The sequence below is a fragment of the Panthera pardus genome, unplaced genomic scaffold (assembly GCF_024362965.1).
Source record: "Panthera pardus isolate Hobbes unplaced genomic scaffold, ASM2436296v1 HiC_scaffold_7, whole genome shotgun sequence".
Taxonomy (NCBI): domain Eukaryota; kingdom Metazoa; phylum Chordata; class Mammalia; order Carnivora; family Felidae; genus Panthera; species Panthera pardus.
The window spans coordinates 64,317,208-64,332,510 of NW_026527002.1; the positions used below are offsets into that span (position 1 = coordinate 64,317,208).

At 38.4% G+C, this 15,303-nt stretch overlaps 1 long non-coding RNA gene across 1 annotated transcript in view; it reads left to right on the top strand.

Annotated features, from left to right (window-relative positions):
• Positions 1-5,993, top strand: part of LOC109273211 (uncharacterized) — a 124,433-nt gene extending 118,440 nt beyond the window's left edge. Inside the window, exon 5 of the long non-coding RNA XR_002082919.1 lies at positions 5,895-5,993. This is a non-coding gene — a long non-coding RNA (uncharacterized LOC109273211). The remainder of the gene's footprint in view (positions 1-5,894) is intronic.
• The last annotated feature ends 9,310 nt before the right edge of the window (positions 5,994-15,303 follow it).

Genomic DNA, 15,303 nt, shown 5'->3' on the forward strand with positions numbered 1-15,303 from the left:
ATATGCTAACTTTTAAGATATTTACCTATTTCCAGTGCAAATCTGTCCAGGCCACATCTGGAAAATTTAGTCATTCATCTCTAATATTGTTTGCATCTGAGAGTGTTAACAAACTTGCCTAAGTAAGAAAGGATTGCCATACACTCTAAGCCATAAATGCAACTTGGCTGTTATATACACACACTCGTGCACGTGCACATGTGCACTAACACACACACACAGAGTGATTTTTTTCCTTTGTGAAAAGGGACTGTTCATATCCTCAGATCATTTTATATTATAAGAGAAAATATGCTATCTCCAGAAATAATGAGAGGTTAGCTTCTGAGAGATTTTTCTCCACTTTTTAAGTTCATTAGGTAAGTAGAAAGGACATGATTAAAACAAGAGTTTTAAAGTTTTAAATACACAATACATTCACACAGATATATACAGAAACACACACATACGTGCAGAATTTATTTTTCATCAACCTAGCTAATAATAATTTTCAGTAAATATAGCCATCTTCTTCAAGAATAAGCCCCATGCTTAAAACCCCCAAAATTTAAAAATTAGTAAGATCCTGGTATATAGTACCTGATTAAAATTATAACATAAATGGACATATGTCTATGCTAAATATTTAATCTTTCTGAAAACCAAATGTAGTTTAATAAAAACTGGATTTGAAATATCAGGAAGCACTCATATTTTTGTTCTCGTTGGTGCTGTTGAAGTGCCATGATACCACCCATTTTCATCTTCTTAGCTGTAGATGCACTGGCCCCATGCATACATAAACCCACACTTAGAAAAAACTCAAGCATGTATGTTATTTAGAACGTTTATACTCCTGGCCCGCCAGAGGCGAAGCATAGCAAAGGCGTGGAGTTCACTCGTACTTTTCTATGCTTCCCTTTGGAGCTATTCAGTTAGATACTAACTCAGACATTTACTGAGAACATTATGCGGCAAATATAAGACTAAGTGCTAAGAAAACAAAATTGATATCTTTTCTGATTTAAAGGAGTTCACATTATAATGGGCTTAAAAATATGTAAACAGCATGTCAACTATACTTCGATAAAAAATAAAGATGACTTCAAGTGTGTATACACACATATATAGGTACACACACATATATATACAAATAATGAATATTTAGTGCAGAATAATGAATATTTAGTACAGAATAATGAATATTTAGTACAGAAATGTTTGGTTACTTTATATATGATAATAAATGGCTTTGCCACTTTACCAAAATGAGTTCACAAACTTCGGTCTTTCTGATATTTGCTCTTTTTGAATATATGACTATTATGTATTTATTATTTTTCAATAGGTTAATCTAGCACGTCTCCCTAATTATTGAAGAAGAAACCTTTTATGAGACTCTTGTATAGAAACTTCTATCTTTTGCAATAAGGAAGGTGACCTTACAAATAAATGCAGTGAAACGCAGTGTTATACAGTTATGGCCAAATACTACCACCAAATACTGTGATCAGTCACGTCTCCAAATCTGAGACCTGCTCTCTCTAGGTTAGAAAAGGAAAGGTTAGCAATATCAGAGAAGTGCTAAAGACTCCTGTCATCCAACTGGCCCTTCTGCCTGATTTGATCAGAAGTTTGAGAGGAATTGAAAAGGGAAGGTTTGGGGCGCCTGGGTGGCCCAGTCAGTTGAGCGTCCAACTTCAGCTCTGGTCGTGATCTCACGGTTCGTGAGTTCGAGCCCCGCGTCAGGCTCTGGGCTGATGGCTCAGAGCCTGGAGCCTGCTTCCGATTCTGTGTCTCCCTCTCTCTCTGCCCCTGCCCCATTCATGCTCTGTCTCTCTCTGTCTCAAAAATAAATAAACATTAAAAAAATTTTTTTTAGAAGAAAAGGGAAGGTTCTTTTTCTCACTATGTAATTCAGTGCCACCTTTATTTTGAGTTTGTTCTCTCTGGTTTTTTTTTTTTTTTTTTTTGTCCCTGTTTTCTCTTACCCTGTATTTCTGTAGGTCACTTGCATATTTTCTAGAATTTCATTTTGATTTGTCTTTAATGCTTGTGAGTGCATATTTTGCACTCAAAATACCATAACTTTTTCGTGGTTGCTCTGGGTGTTACATTACATCACATCACATTATATACAATTGATCACAGTCTATTTCAGTCCTCATTTCACCTGCGAAGTATAAAAGTATCTGTGAAGTATAGAAATCTTACCACGCTTTACTTTCCTCCCATTAGTAAAATAGTTTTCATAAATATTTCCTCTATAAACATTCAGAGCCACATCAGTGTTACAATGTTTGCTTCAAATTGCATAATTCAGAAAATGTAATTTAGAAATTCAGAAGGAAAAAAAACTCTATTGTATTCACACATGTTTCTGCTTACTGTGTTCCTTCTCCCTTTCAACGTGTCTTTTTCATGGTTTTCTTTCTGTTTAGATACCTTCCCTTCATCATTCTCTTTGGACAGGTCCATTGGTAACAACATCTCTTAGTTCTCATTTATCTGAGGGTGTCTTGATTTCCACTTCATTTCTGAAGGGTATTTCACTGAATCTAGGATTCTTCAGCATTTGGATAAATATGGTGCCACTTTTTTGTAACCTTTATGTTTCCTGATGAGAAATGGACTGTCATTGTAATGATTTTTCCCCTAAAGAAAGGCATTGCTTTTCTCTGTCTGCCTTCACAATTTTTTTGTGTGTTCAGTTTTAAGAGGTTTCATTATGTGTTTGAGAATGGATTTCCTTGGGATCCCCCCCCACCCCATTTAGAGCTTCTCAAGTCTGTAGGTGTATCTCATGCCAAATTTGAGAAACTTTCAGCCATTATTTCTTTGAGTACTTTTTCAGCTGTGTTCTTGTAGTCTTTCCGTGTGAGACTCCAGTGACACAAATGTTGTATCTTTTTTCTTTTTCTTTCTTTCTTTCTTTCTTTTTTTTTTTTTTTTTTTTTTTTTTTTTTGGTAGTCCCAGGGGTCCCTGAGCCTCTGTTCATTTTCTTCTCACTCTGTTTTCTCCCTGTTGTTCGGATTGGGTGATTTCTATTGTTCTATCATTTAGAATCTTGATTAATCTTCCAATCATGGTGATTGTTTGTCTTTGCTAATAATACTGAGAGACTCTTGCTACAGATTGCTAGAAAGTATTCACGGCTAAAAAACAACATGGTTTGGGGCACCTGGGTGGTTCAGTCGGTTAAGCCTCTGACTTCGGCTCAGGTCATGATCTCATGGCTCATGGGTTCGAGTCCTGCATCAGGCTCTGTGCTGACAGCTCAGAGCCTGGACCCCGCTTTGGATTTTGTGTCTCCCTCTCTTTCTGCCCCTCGCATGCTCACGCTCACTCTCTCTCAGAAATAAACATTTAAAAATAATTTTTAAAAAACATGTTTTTTTTAAATAAAATAAAATTACAATATTTATTTAAAGTGACATAGCATTTATTCAACTTTAATATATTATAAACTTAAAGCAAATTGTGTATCCATTTTTATAAATTAACCTAGCAAAATATTATTACAATGAATACTAAGACCTTAAAAAGTATTTGTCAAAACAGCCTGCTTATGAGTTAAGACTTCTATCTAGAATTAAAATTTTTAGAAAATATAGTAACTGTGTTTTGGCTAGTTAGTGTTTTCTAATACATTGGAGCCATGACTAAATAAATACACTCTCTGTTAGTGGGCTGAAAGTATTGATTTGCCCTCAAGTAAACATTTTAAACCAGACTTCTTCCCTTCTAAACATGACTGAATTTGTATTACTTGTGGTATATTCGAAACTAGTAAACAGACTTTAATAGTATTTTATATTCCTTTAGTCAATTTGGGATCCCCATCACAAATGGGATTCAGTGGCTTACCTGTGCCTGCCGGGGTAGGGTAGGCACACGCTGAGCCAAGCAGTGTAGTGCGTGACCCTGGACAGCTAAGAACATCACTAACCTGCTATGGCTCAGTCTCAGGTGGCTGGATGCTACCAGGCCTGCTAAAAACTTGGAGGACGCCAACAGCTCTCAGGGGGCACTAGTTAGCATGCCAGAGTCTCATTCTGTATTGAAATTAACCAGACAAATCGCTTCTCCAACTAACAACAGTACAACACTACCCTCTCCTTCCCTTCTTCCTTTCTGACCTGGTGGTATGATGATGTGAAGCTGGGAGCTGTAGCACCCACTTTGAGATCTTGAGTGGGGAAGCTGAGGACAAAGTCTACCATGATGAGAATGGCAAAGCAAAGAGATGTTAGCAACGTGGGTCCTTGATGATTCTACCAAACCACTGAATTAACTGACCCCTATGTACAGACCATGTGGCTGTGTGAGATCACAATTTCTTCAACGTTGGAGTCACTTTCAGCCGAGTCTTCTCTTATTTGGGCAGCGTTTGGGAACATCTCATAAATTACTATACGTACATAAAAAGAATTACAGAAACATATATATATATATATATATATATATATAGAGAGAGAGAGAGAGAGAGAGAGAGAGAGAGAGAACTATAGGTATATAGATAGTATCAAAACATTCTGAATTAATGAATGGAGGTATACTGTGTTCTCAATCGTGCCTCAAATAATGACCAGGAAATTGCAGCGTCACCCTATCTCACCGTGTTTGGGAGTGCAGTCATTTCCTGTCCCCAAAGCTAAATAAACACTTTCATGGAAATTGATGGTGTTTTGTAAAGGAAAAGTCCACTGACAGTTCTGCCTTTATGAACTGTGCAAATCCAGAGGAGAAATTCTATCGCAGAGGCCAGTTGTTGACTGATTAGCAAGTGGTAACATCACTGTGTGAAAAAAGGGGCGGGTTGTTTTGTGCAGATCCCCAAGGCCTAAATCTTCTGGCACCACTAACTAGTGGTGCTCCTCCCTCAGACATTAGCTTTAACCTTCGGAAGGTTGATACTCCCAGTGGGTGAGCATTGACGTACGGCCGGAATGGCGTGTGAGATCAGTACTGCACTTTTAATCATATTGGAATTTAACTTTAAGCTAAAGCCTCAATTAGGAGGATTAAAGGTAACTAACACATGCCTAACTTAAGTCATCTTTCCTTACACTCTCCTAATATAAGCAGAAAAATTTCTTATGTCAGGCTCTCTAAAAGTCCACTCAGACGAGTGCTCATCAATTCTTCGGTTATTTATTAGACATTTATTAGGCGGAATGCTGGATCCTTTAAATAAGACAGTAAGACCTGGCCCCAGCCCTCAGGGAGGTCACAAGCAGCCCACCAGATGTAGAGAGTAAAGGAAGATTACACAAGATAATACAAGAAGAGAAATGTCAAGGGTCTCAGCAGACCCTTCCAAGTAAAGAAGAGAACATTTCAAATCTAGGCATGATATACTTGGGGAAATTAAGAAAAGTTTGTGCAGGCAGTGATTTAAACCTAAGGAGTCACAAGGACACCTGGGTGGCTCAGTGGTTATGCATGTGACTCTTGATTCCAACTCAGGCTGTGATCTCACAGTTTGTGAGTTCAAGCCCTGCATTGGGCTCTGCACTATATCAGCGCGGAGCCTGTTTAGAAGTCTCCCTCCCTCTGTCTCTGCTCCTACCCTATGTGCTCTCTCTCTCTCTCTCTCTCAAAATAAATAAATAATCTTTAAAAAATTAAACATAGAGCATTTTAACATCAGAACACAAATTAAGAACAAGAGACTCATATTCGAACCCAGATGGGTTTGCAACCTGACTTTGCTCTTAGTAACTGGACTTACTTTAGGAAGTGAGCTAGTCATTTGACTCTGTTTCTTCATCTTAAACATGGATATAATAATATTCACTTTATAGACTTAGTAGAATAGTACCTAGTTTTTATCCAAGATATATTAACTGTTATTATTATGATTTGTATCAAGTTTTCCTAAAGAGATGACATTTGAGATTGGTTCTTAAAGGAATTGTAACAAATGGAAATGTGAGTGAAGAGCATTATAAATGACTGAACAACTTATTTGAAGACCCAGAGAACTCAAAGAATGGGAGCCAGGGAGTGACAGTCTAACAGTAGATACGAGAGAACAGTGAGAGTTGACCCGCATCAGTGGCGCAATCTTCCTATCGTGCCTTCATTTTCTAAGGAGTTCTAATATTAGAAAAGAACTCAGAGAACAAACATGGAGGTCTCTTTTAGGTGCTGCACTTCACATGACATACATGCTGAGACTTTCTCCGTCCACCACCTCTAGAACCACACAAGTACATACAGACAATGTCGTTAAGCAATTATTACAGCTCAGGTCGTGTTCAACTTTGTTATAGACTCAGTATCCTTCTCTACACAGCATGTGTGACAGCCATTAGCATTGAATTGGAGTTGAAACCTACTTATGCACCTAGTTTGGTCTTGTTTCTTTGTTGGACCTTGAATATACTGAGAACTGGCAAAATTAAAATTTTTGAGCTGTGAAATTGAATGAGAGATGCAGTGGAAGAGGAGGTTGGAGAGATTTGAAGTTTGACTTGATTCACCAGTGCTGGCTTTGAAGGTGGAGATAAGGGACCAGGAGCCAAAGAATGTAAGTAGCTTCTCGAAGATGAGAATGGACCCCCATCTGGCAATCCTCAAGAAAATGGGGGACTTCAGTCCTACATGAAACTGCATTCTTCCAACAACCTGAATGAGTTTGACGTGGACTTACATACAGACCTTCCAGAAGCCCTGCTGATACCTTGGTATCAGTCTTGTTGAGACTCTAAGCAGAGAACTAGCTGACGCTTGCTTTGCCCAGAATTTGACCTGCAGAAACTGAAATGATAAATTTGCATTGTTTTAAGCCTCTAGGTACTTGGAAATTTCTTAGAATAACAATAGAAAATGAATATACAATTAACTGACACTCTCTAGGAAATGTGTCCTAACTATCGAGTACTATGAGAAAATACCCCACCCCAGTATCCTCACACTACATCAGACAAGAAAGCATTCACTGAACACTTGAACGGGCAGAAAATTTGAGTTACCTCCAGTACAGAGGAAGGATTAATGTGCATGGAAGTTAGATTACGGAACTCATGGAGCTATGGAAGTCTCTTCTGTAATTGGAGCTTCATGGCATATGAACGCAGCTGCAATTTTCTAGTATAAAATTCCCAGCATCAGTTCTGAAGGAATGGGAAGCAGCAAACAAAGGAAGTAGAAAACCTAATTAGTAAGATTAATTATGATAAGACCCACAGCTAGTTTGGGGCTCTGTATAGCTGTGGATGATAAGGATACAATGCATGAAACTATAGATAAATCCCCATGTTCGTGAGAATGATTCTATAACAGATTTTTCCCAGCCTGGGGACACAAGAGCATGGAGGGAGGGATGGGATGGGATGATAAGAGCTGTGAATAATAATTCTATAGCTCATTTGCACTAGCTAGATGGCTAAGTTACAAGAACTCCAGCTGGCTTCCTCTTCTTGACCCTCATCCGTACTTCTAGCAGTCTCTGCTCCTACCAGACCACTGAGGGATCCAGACAGATAAATGTCACCTTGAAGCTGTTGTTGAATGCAGTAATGTCATGCACACATTGCCTGATGCTGCTATATCATCACCATTATCATCAATCATCACGTATTGAGCATTTACCACCTGCCGGCTGTTATGTGTTCATTATCTCCTTTAATGCTCACAATAATACCCTACAAGGGAGATAGTATTATTATTCCATTTTGAAGGTGAAGAAACTGAGGTTTAGAGAGGTTAAATAGCTTGCCCAAAGTCTCAAACTAGAAAGTGGTGATTGACCCCTAGAAGTCTGACGTCAGAGTTCTTTATCTCATACCATATTTTCTACTGGTACAGGTGCCACAGATTCTATAAAGTGGTACCCAATAGCTGGTCTGTTTTTGACCTGAGCCTGAAGGCCAAGATGAGAAAGCGACACAACTCTGATTTTGCAGGAAGTGGAAGTTACCTTGGGCTCCTGTGCTGGTGCTGAGTCTCAGCCTCCTAGCACATGCTCTTGTCTGTACCTGCAGAGGGCCCAGAGCAAAGGTCTCGGTTACCAAGCCCCAGGCACCTCTCCAGATCTGCCTTCCAGCCTCCATTCTGAATGTGGGGCTCTGTCCTGACATCTCATTCTCTCTGCCTAGCCTCTGGCTCCTGGTATCTTCAGAGAGAGGGTCTCGGCCTCCTCTGGAGCCTTGCCTTTGGATGCTACCTGTAGTGGGATTCTTGACTCTAGATGCTCCCTGTCCTAAACACCTTTCCTCCACCGGTGTTTCACCCAGCCTAAGCCCAGCACCATGGAACCAGAACCTCAGTCTGTGTCTTACATTCCGGGTTCACAGCTTACCGAGAAGACAATGTCACCGTTCTTGAATCCATCAAACATGGTTCTCATCAAATCACCACCTCTCATTGCCATGATCCTGCTTCCCAACCTGGAACCTCGGATGATTTTAATTTATTCTCAGTCGGATGTTACAGCAAATATTCTCGTTTCAAAACTGGTTCAGCTGCTTCTCTCCCCTTTAGATGTGTCTCAGGAAATGCATTCACTGGAGTTTCATCTACGTCAACCACCTGGATTTTTCTCTCCCCTGTTCACATTTCCCTCACCCAGAAGGAGTAGTTAATTTTCCCCAGCCACAGCGCCCGCTCCGGTTGGAATTCCACTGCTCCCAGTCTACACTGCAACACTTCCTTTTCTGTCCAGTCTGGGTCTTTAAAACAACCATTGGTTTGAAAAGTAATAAATACACATGGTAAAAAGTTAAACCAGAGCAAAAAGACGTTTAGCAAATAGTGTACTTCCTACTCCATGTGGCCACTATCACCTCTTCCTGCTCTGGTTGGCTAGAAATTTTCCATGCAGATATACAAACACAGGTACACACGTGTGTGTATGTGTGTGTGTGTGTGTGTGTGTGTGTGTGTATGTGAGTATACATATATACATATGCATATATATTCTTTTGATTATTTTAAATGAATCATATTACTTACCATACAATGTACATTAGCTGTTAAAAAATGAAGTAAGGCTTTTCGCATATTCTGATGAGGTAATATCTCCAACACAGAGGGAAACGTTTTTTGCCTCTGTGTTGGAGATATTACCTCATCAGGTTTTTTAGTCTGTGTTAGAGATACTGCCTCATCAGCATATGCAAAAAGCCTTAACCTCATTTTTTAACAGCTATATAATAAACAGTATTTATCTAGCTGTACTCTAGTTTTGTCAACCAAGACCAGATTAACAGACATGTTAGTTGTTTCATGGTATTTTTTGCTATGGTAGCATTATTTTAGTGAACATCCAGGGGTAGCATTATTATAAAGAACATATATGTACATATGAACCTATATCGTATGTATGAACATATATGTATATACATATAATGTATCCTTTAGTCTTCCAATTCCCACTTTTATCCCTTTTATATTATTGTAAATTTATCTAATTATACTTATTTCAATTTATTTATTTATACTTTTTTTCCCCACTAACTTATAACCTCCTTAAAGACAAGGACTTTATTTGTTCGTTTGTTTGTTTCGTTCACTCCTATATCCCTGGCACCTAAATTAGTGTCTGAAACAAAGGAAATATCCAATTGTTTTTTTAAATAAATGAAAGTGAAGAAAGGCATTTTCTTGCACATTATTCAGAGCATACCTGTGGGACAAAACCCTCAAAGCAGAGATGAGAATTTAAGACAATTACTAGTATTGCCAACTCTACTGGGAGAGGTTGTAGCAACGTTTGGTTCATCAAGAATTTGGAAGTCTTACTTTCAGACATCTCCAACCCTGTAGTTGGAGTCAATTCTATACCTGATATTGTAAGGGCATGGCCCTACTTCCTGCACCACCACCCCTCTCAAACTGACTCCCTTACTTCCAGGGTCTTGTGGACACAGGGACACCCCAGACCACACTTTAGATCTGTTTGCCACTCCCCCCACAGATGCCCCTGAGCCTCACTTGAGCCTTCGGTTCCTCACACTTCCTTTGCAGTCACCTCAGGGCTATAGACTCAGAGAAGGTGGCCACACAGGCCAGGAATTGGGATCTGGCCTTTGGGGCAGGGAACCCCAGGCTCCTCCATTGCCAGAGCATGATCTAAAGGGATGTGTGTGGGTGGGCACGTCACCTTGAGTGTGCCAGGGCAGAGGTTCTGCCTACCCAAGTCTAATTTTAGTACTGCTAATATTGGAAAATTCTGGAATTTTAGATTCTTTTGTAAGAATTGGGTTTAACATTTTTCATTTTTTTGTCTTTATTTTTTTAAATAAATCACTGAGTACCCTGCTTCCTTCCTTGATAGCTCATAACAAGAAGCAAAATAGAAACGTCTACAGGAATTGAAAGCATTGGAAAGATGAAAAAAAAATTGTTCTCTAATGTAAACATTACCTATCATACTTTTTTTTTTTTAAAGATTTTATTTTCAAGAGGTCTCTACACGCAACGTGGGGCTTAAATTTCACAACCCTGGGATCAAGAGTCACATGTTCCACTGACTGAGCCAACCAGGTACCCCTACCTATCATACTTTTGAAGCAAGTAAATTCAGGAAAAACAAAAGGACTTAGTGTGAACACTATAGGTCATTATATGGAAACTTTAACCTTGAAAAGATGTGCAGACAGGAATATAAAATGTTGTATAATCCTTTCCACTTAAGGACCATAGTCCCAAAAAGTTTCTTGCAAAGAAATTGCTGTTAAAAATTATGTGATATTAGGGGCGCCTGGGTGGCTCAGTCAGTTAAGCATCCGACTTCGGCTTAGGTCATGATCTCACAGCTCGTGAGTTCGAGCCCTGTCGGGCTCTGTGCTGACAGCTCAGAGCCTGGAGCCTGTTTCAGATTCTGTGTCTCCCTCTCTCTCTCTGACCCTCCCCCGTTCATGCTCTGTCTCTCTCTGTCTCAAAAGTAAATAAACGTTAAAAAAAATTTTTTTTTACATTATGTGATATTAAAGTTAACTTATGATAAGGAGGTATAGCTATAAATGCAACTATCAAAGCACTTATAAACACATATCACATGTATATCCAATAAAAAGGATAAATCCAACATATTACCTAGTAAGATTATCAGTGATGTTTTGTATATCTTAAAATAGGAATATTGGACAATGTAAATTAACCTCCACTTATCTTCTCTTCTTTGGCAGAAACTCTTTTATTTCCTTCCCCCACAGTTTTAATGTGATGATTGTAAATTTGCTATACTTTGTTGGGAAAAAAAAAATTCAATCTAAGATAGTACTTTTCAAACTATGTGTGGAAATGTGTCAATTTTTTTCCTTCCCCAATCCATCCTTGATTGATATTTTTATTAAAATAAAATAAAGAATGAATCACTAGAAACATAAAATGAAAAACAAGTAAATACATAAGACAAAACAAAATAAAAACAACACAAAAAACCAAAGGCATACATTATGACCACTTTTTATGATCACATGAAACAAACATTATTTTCAAACTGCTATACAAGTTTGTTACAACTTCTTCTCAATGTCTGTTCTTCTCCAGCAGACAGATCATGAATCCTCAGGGATCTGCCCTGCCTATGGATCACAAGGGACAGATTTTTTTCTAGGGCTGGATTCCTTGTCCACATATTCAATTCATTTCAGACATTTTATGAAATTTTGACTCAACTTTGGCACCCTATTTAAATCCTTTCTTTCTTCCTTCTAGAAATTTAAAGTAATTTTTGACAAGAAAAGATTTGGAGGGCCTTGATTTAATCCAGTGGCCAGGACAGAGCTGGCAAATTTCTGTTAGCAGTTTCAGCTCCTTGCTGGGCCACAACGCACAATGCCTCAGCCTTATCACGTCCTCTGCGTTTGGATTCTGTTCATCGCCTCGGTCAAGCCCTCAAAGGCATTTCTAAGGAGTAGGGTTATTTTTATTAAATTTTCTTTATTTCTCCCAAATGACTTGCAAAATCCTTACCCCTACAAACCCACTCTCTTTACCTTCATTTTTATTTCTCCAGTATTTTATTTCTGGTTTTGGTAATGCTCCCTAAGAGAAATGACATAAAAATTAGTACATTATGAACACAAGGCTCTCCTAGTTGAGGAAGATAGAAGCAGATGAAAACTACTTGAGAATCTCAAGTAAAAGTGGAACTCATGGTCAAAGAAAATTCATTTTAGGCATAAAAATATTTCAGTTAAATTTATGTAAGACATCTTTAATGGACTATAACAAAAATTACATGTCTGAAGAACTTCTCTAAAGATTTTGGTGTTGGCATCAGGTAAGAGTAGGCATGTCTACACTGGTTGAGTGGGTCTTCAATCTGATGCAATTTGCCAAAACATATGTTCTTATAAGTAGTTAAAAGTTGACTTTTAAACTCTTCACCACCATGTACAGCCAGCTGTGAGCTCTCCCTTCGAGAGATTCAGTAGAAAGCGCTGTGGGGAAATCAAAGCATCCCTGTTCTGAACCCAGTTCTGGTGCTGACAATCTGTGTAAATTTAGCATATCACTTAATTTGGGGCTTCTTACTTTCCATTTGTTAAATAAAGACAGTGACACCCTTCAGAGAAAGAGTGAGGATTGAAAGAAGAGATATTGCTGAAATTTAAAAGCTGAGGCACGTCCCTGCAGTGAAACATTCATTGCTAATGACTTAATGAAATTTTAATCTGAGCTTTTCATTGAACATATGCTGTCCCCCAGGCTTTGTTCTAAGTGCTTCATGAGAATTAAGTCATGTAAGTCTCAGAACCACATGATGTGGCATATACTATATTCTGCATTTCAGTAAACTGAAGCACAGATGGATTAAATCACATGCCCAGGGGCACATGGCTAGGAAGTCAGGGTTCCAGGATTTGAGCTAAGATCATTCCTGAGTTTACATCCTTAACACTATGCTACGCCTTGTCCTAGAGTGGGAGTGATCTAATACCAGCACCCAGATGTTATTTTTAATTTTTATTGGCAAGTCCCAGTGTTTTTACCTATTGAATATTTAAAAAATCTCTCCTTTGCTTTGAACTTACACACACTGCTTTTATTCAGGTCATGCATTCATTTATCAATAAATGATTGTTCATTAATAAGACGTTATCAATCATTTGCTCCATGCTGGGGCTAACAGACTGAACAAGGCACATTCACTGCCAAAATGATGCTTGTTATCTCACAAGGAGACAGCACTGAACACATATGTACAGAAAAAGAGATTATTTATGACTATGACCAGTTACTTCTTATATTCTTTGCCTCCGGATTTTGTGCTGCAGTAATTAAAATTGCCTATAGTCTCTAGTCACCTATGCATGCACTGTGTTTCATAATTCTGTACCTCTGTTCAGGCTGTCCCCTACATGTGAACCCCTTTCCATCCTTTATCTCCTGGTTCATACTATTTTCAAGAAGCCCTTCCTCTGGAAACCCTACAAAGACACAAGTTACAGTGGTCTAAAAGCAAACCATACTAGGATGTTCATTCCTTGGTCAAGTACTGAGTCTTTTTCATCACTGAATAAAGATGCTCTCTTAGTCTGTTCAGGCTGCTATAAGAAAATACCATATCATCCATGTAAATGAAAAAAAAAAAAAAAAAAGTATGGGCTGCTTGGCTGGTTGAGTCAGTAGGGCATGCGACTCTTGATCTCCAGGTTGTGAGTTCAAGCCTCATGCTGGGCACAGAGCTTAAAAACAAACAAACAATAAATGGAAAAAATTTATTTCTCACAATTCTGGAGGCTGAGAAGCCCAAGATCAAGGTCTCTGCAATTTCAGTGTCTGATGAGGATCCACTTTCTCATTCTTCCATGGCATTTCTTCACTGTGTTCTAACTTGGAAGAAAAGAGAAATCTCTCTGGGGATTCTTTTATAAAGGCCCTAATCCCATTCATGAGGGCTCCACCCTCACAACCTAATCAGCTTTTAAAGGTCCCACCCCTTAATATCATCATCTTAGGGGCTAGGAATCAGCACGTGGTAGGGGAAAGAGGGGCAGAAATATTTAGTCCATAGCAGGTGCCAAGGACAGTATCTAGTACACTATTGACAATCAGCACATGTTTATAGAAATGAACCAGAGGCTCACATGTTCTGCCCTCTCTCCCAACAGTGTAGTCTCCCAACAGCCTGTTTCCCTCCCACTTGCCTGTGGGGGAGGGTATTTTTAGCTATATTGTAGTGATTATAATCAATATTCTTTCCAGCCACCATTCTTGCTGAGTTCTTACTTCACCATAAATTAGGCACCTGAATTCTGCAGATCTTGGAAAATTCACAGTCCTAATATACCCGTCATCCACACATTTGAAGATGAGGAAACAATTACTTTCAACAGGCATAGAGGTAAAACAAAAGCTTTGAGGTGATTCTGCAACAATATTGCCTTCTTTTTTTTTTTAATCTTAGAGATAGATTGGAAGGGGTTGAACCTATAGTACACAATAATTAAGCCTTGTCATATGCTCTAACCAGATTTCACATGTAGTATGGCCGTGTGACAAGCCAGTTCTACTAATTCCTCTAAGTAATCAGTACATATTCTTTTTGTTCAACATATTGGGGAAAGCCCAGAAACATTATCCAGCAAAGGTCATGGCTGAAATGGTTTCTATCAAAAATGGAATAGAAATTGTGAGTCAGGAAACAAATTGAAATTGTATTTGTAAACTAAATAACCAACAACCATTTGTCAGCTGTTTCCTTTATGGTCACACACCCATCAATGAGCAAATCAGCATTTAAAAAATCTAATTTAGATTTCCAAGGATATTATTTTTTCTAAAATTGTTCGTTATTGTATATGCAAATTAAATTTAATGTACTGAGCTTTTACTTTCATGAAAATCAGTTTAATATTTAAAGCTGGAGGGGAAAGAAACATCATTGTTCTTTTCTGCCTTTGCGTGTGAAAATAGAATTGAGAGTATTCTGCAAGTTTTAGTTAGAAAAGTCTTATGGGAAAAGCCAATAAAATCAAAGAATCAACAGAATTCTGTAGTATTCTTGAAGTTAAAATTGTGAACTATGTATTCCTGTTTTAAGACAGAAGCAGTATCTACCAAGTATATGGAGAAGAGAATCACCACCCCCCCCCCCCCAAATCGGTCACCTCAATCCTTCTGTATCCTGCAATAAAATGTGGCACAAGCAAATAAGAGCTTATTTACTGCTGCATAAAACTTTGGCTGAACAGTCAAGGAGAGGAAGTCTGCTTTCGATTTCAACCATCTGGAAACATTACATCTCAAAACTAAGATCTTTCCAATTTTCTTGTAGGATAAGTAGCGTGTCTTCTCCTTAACTCTACATTCTGTAGACTAGAGCAGATATCATAGAAATAATGATCATCATAGGTAAATTA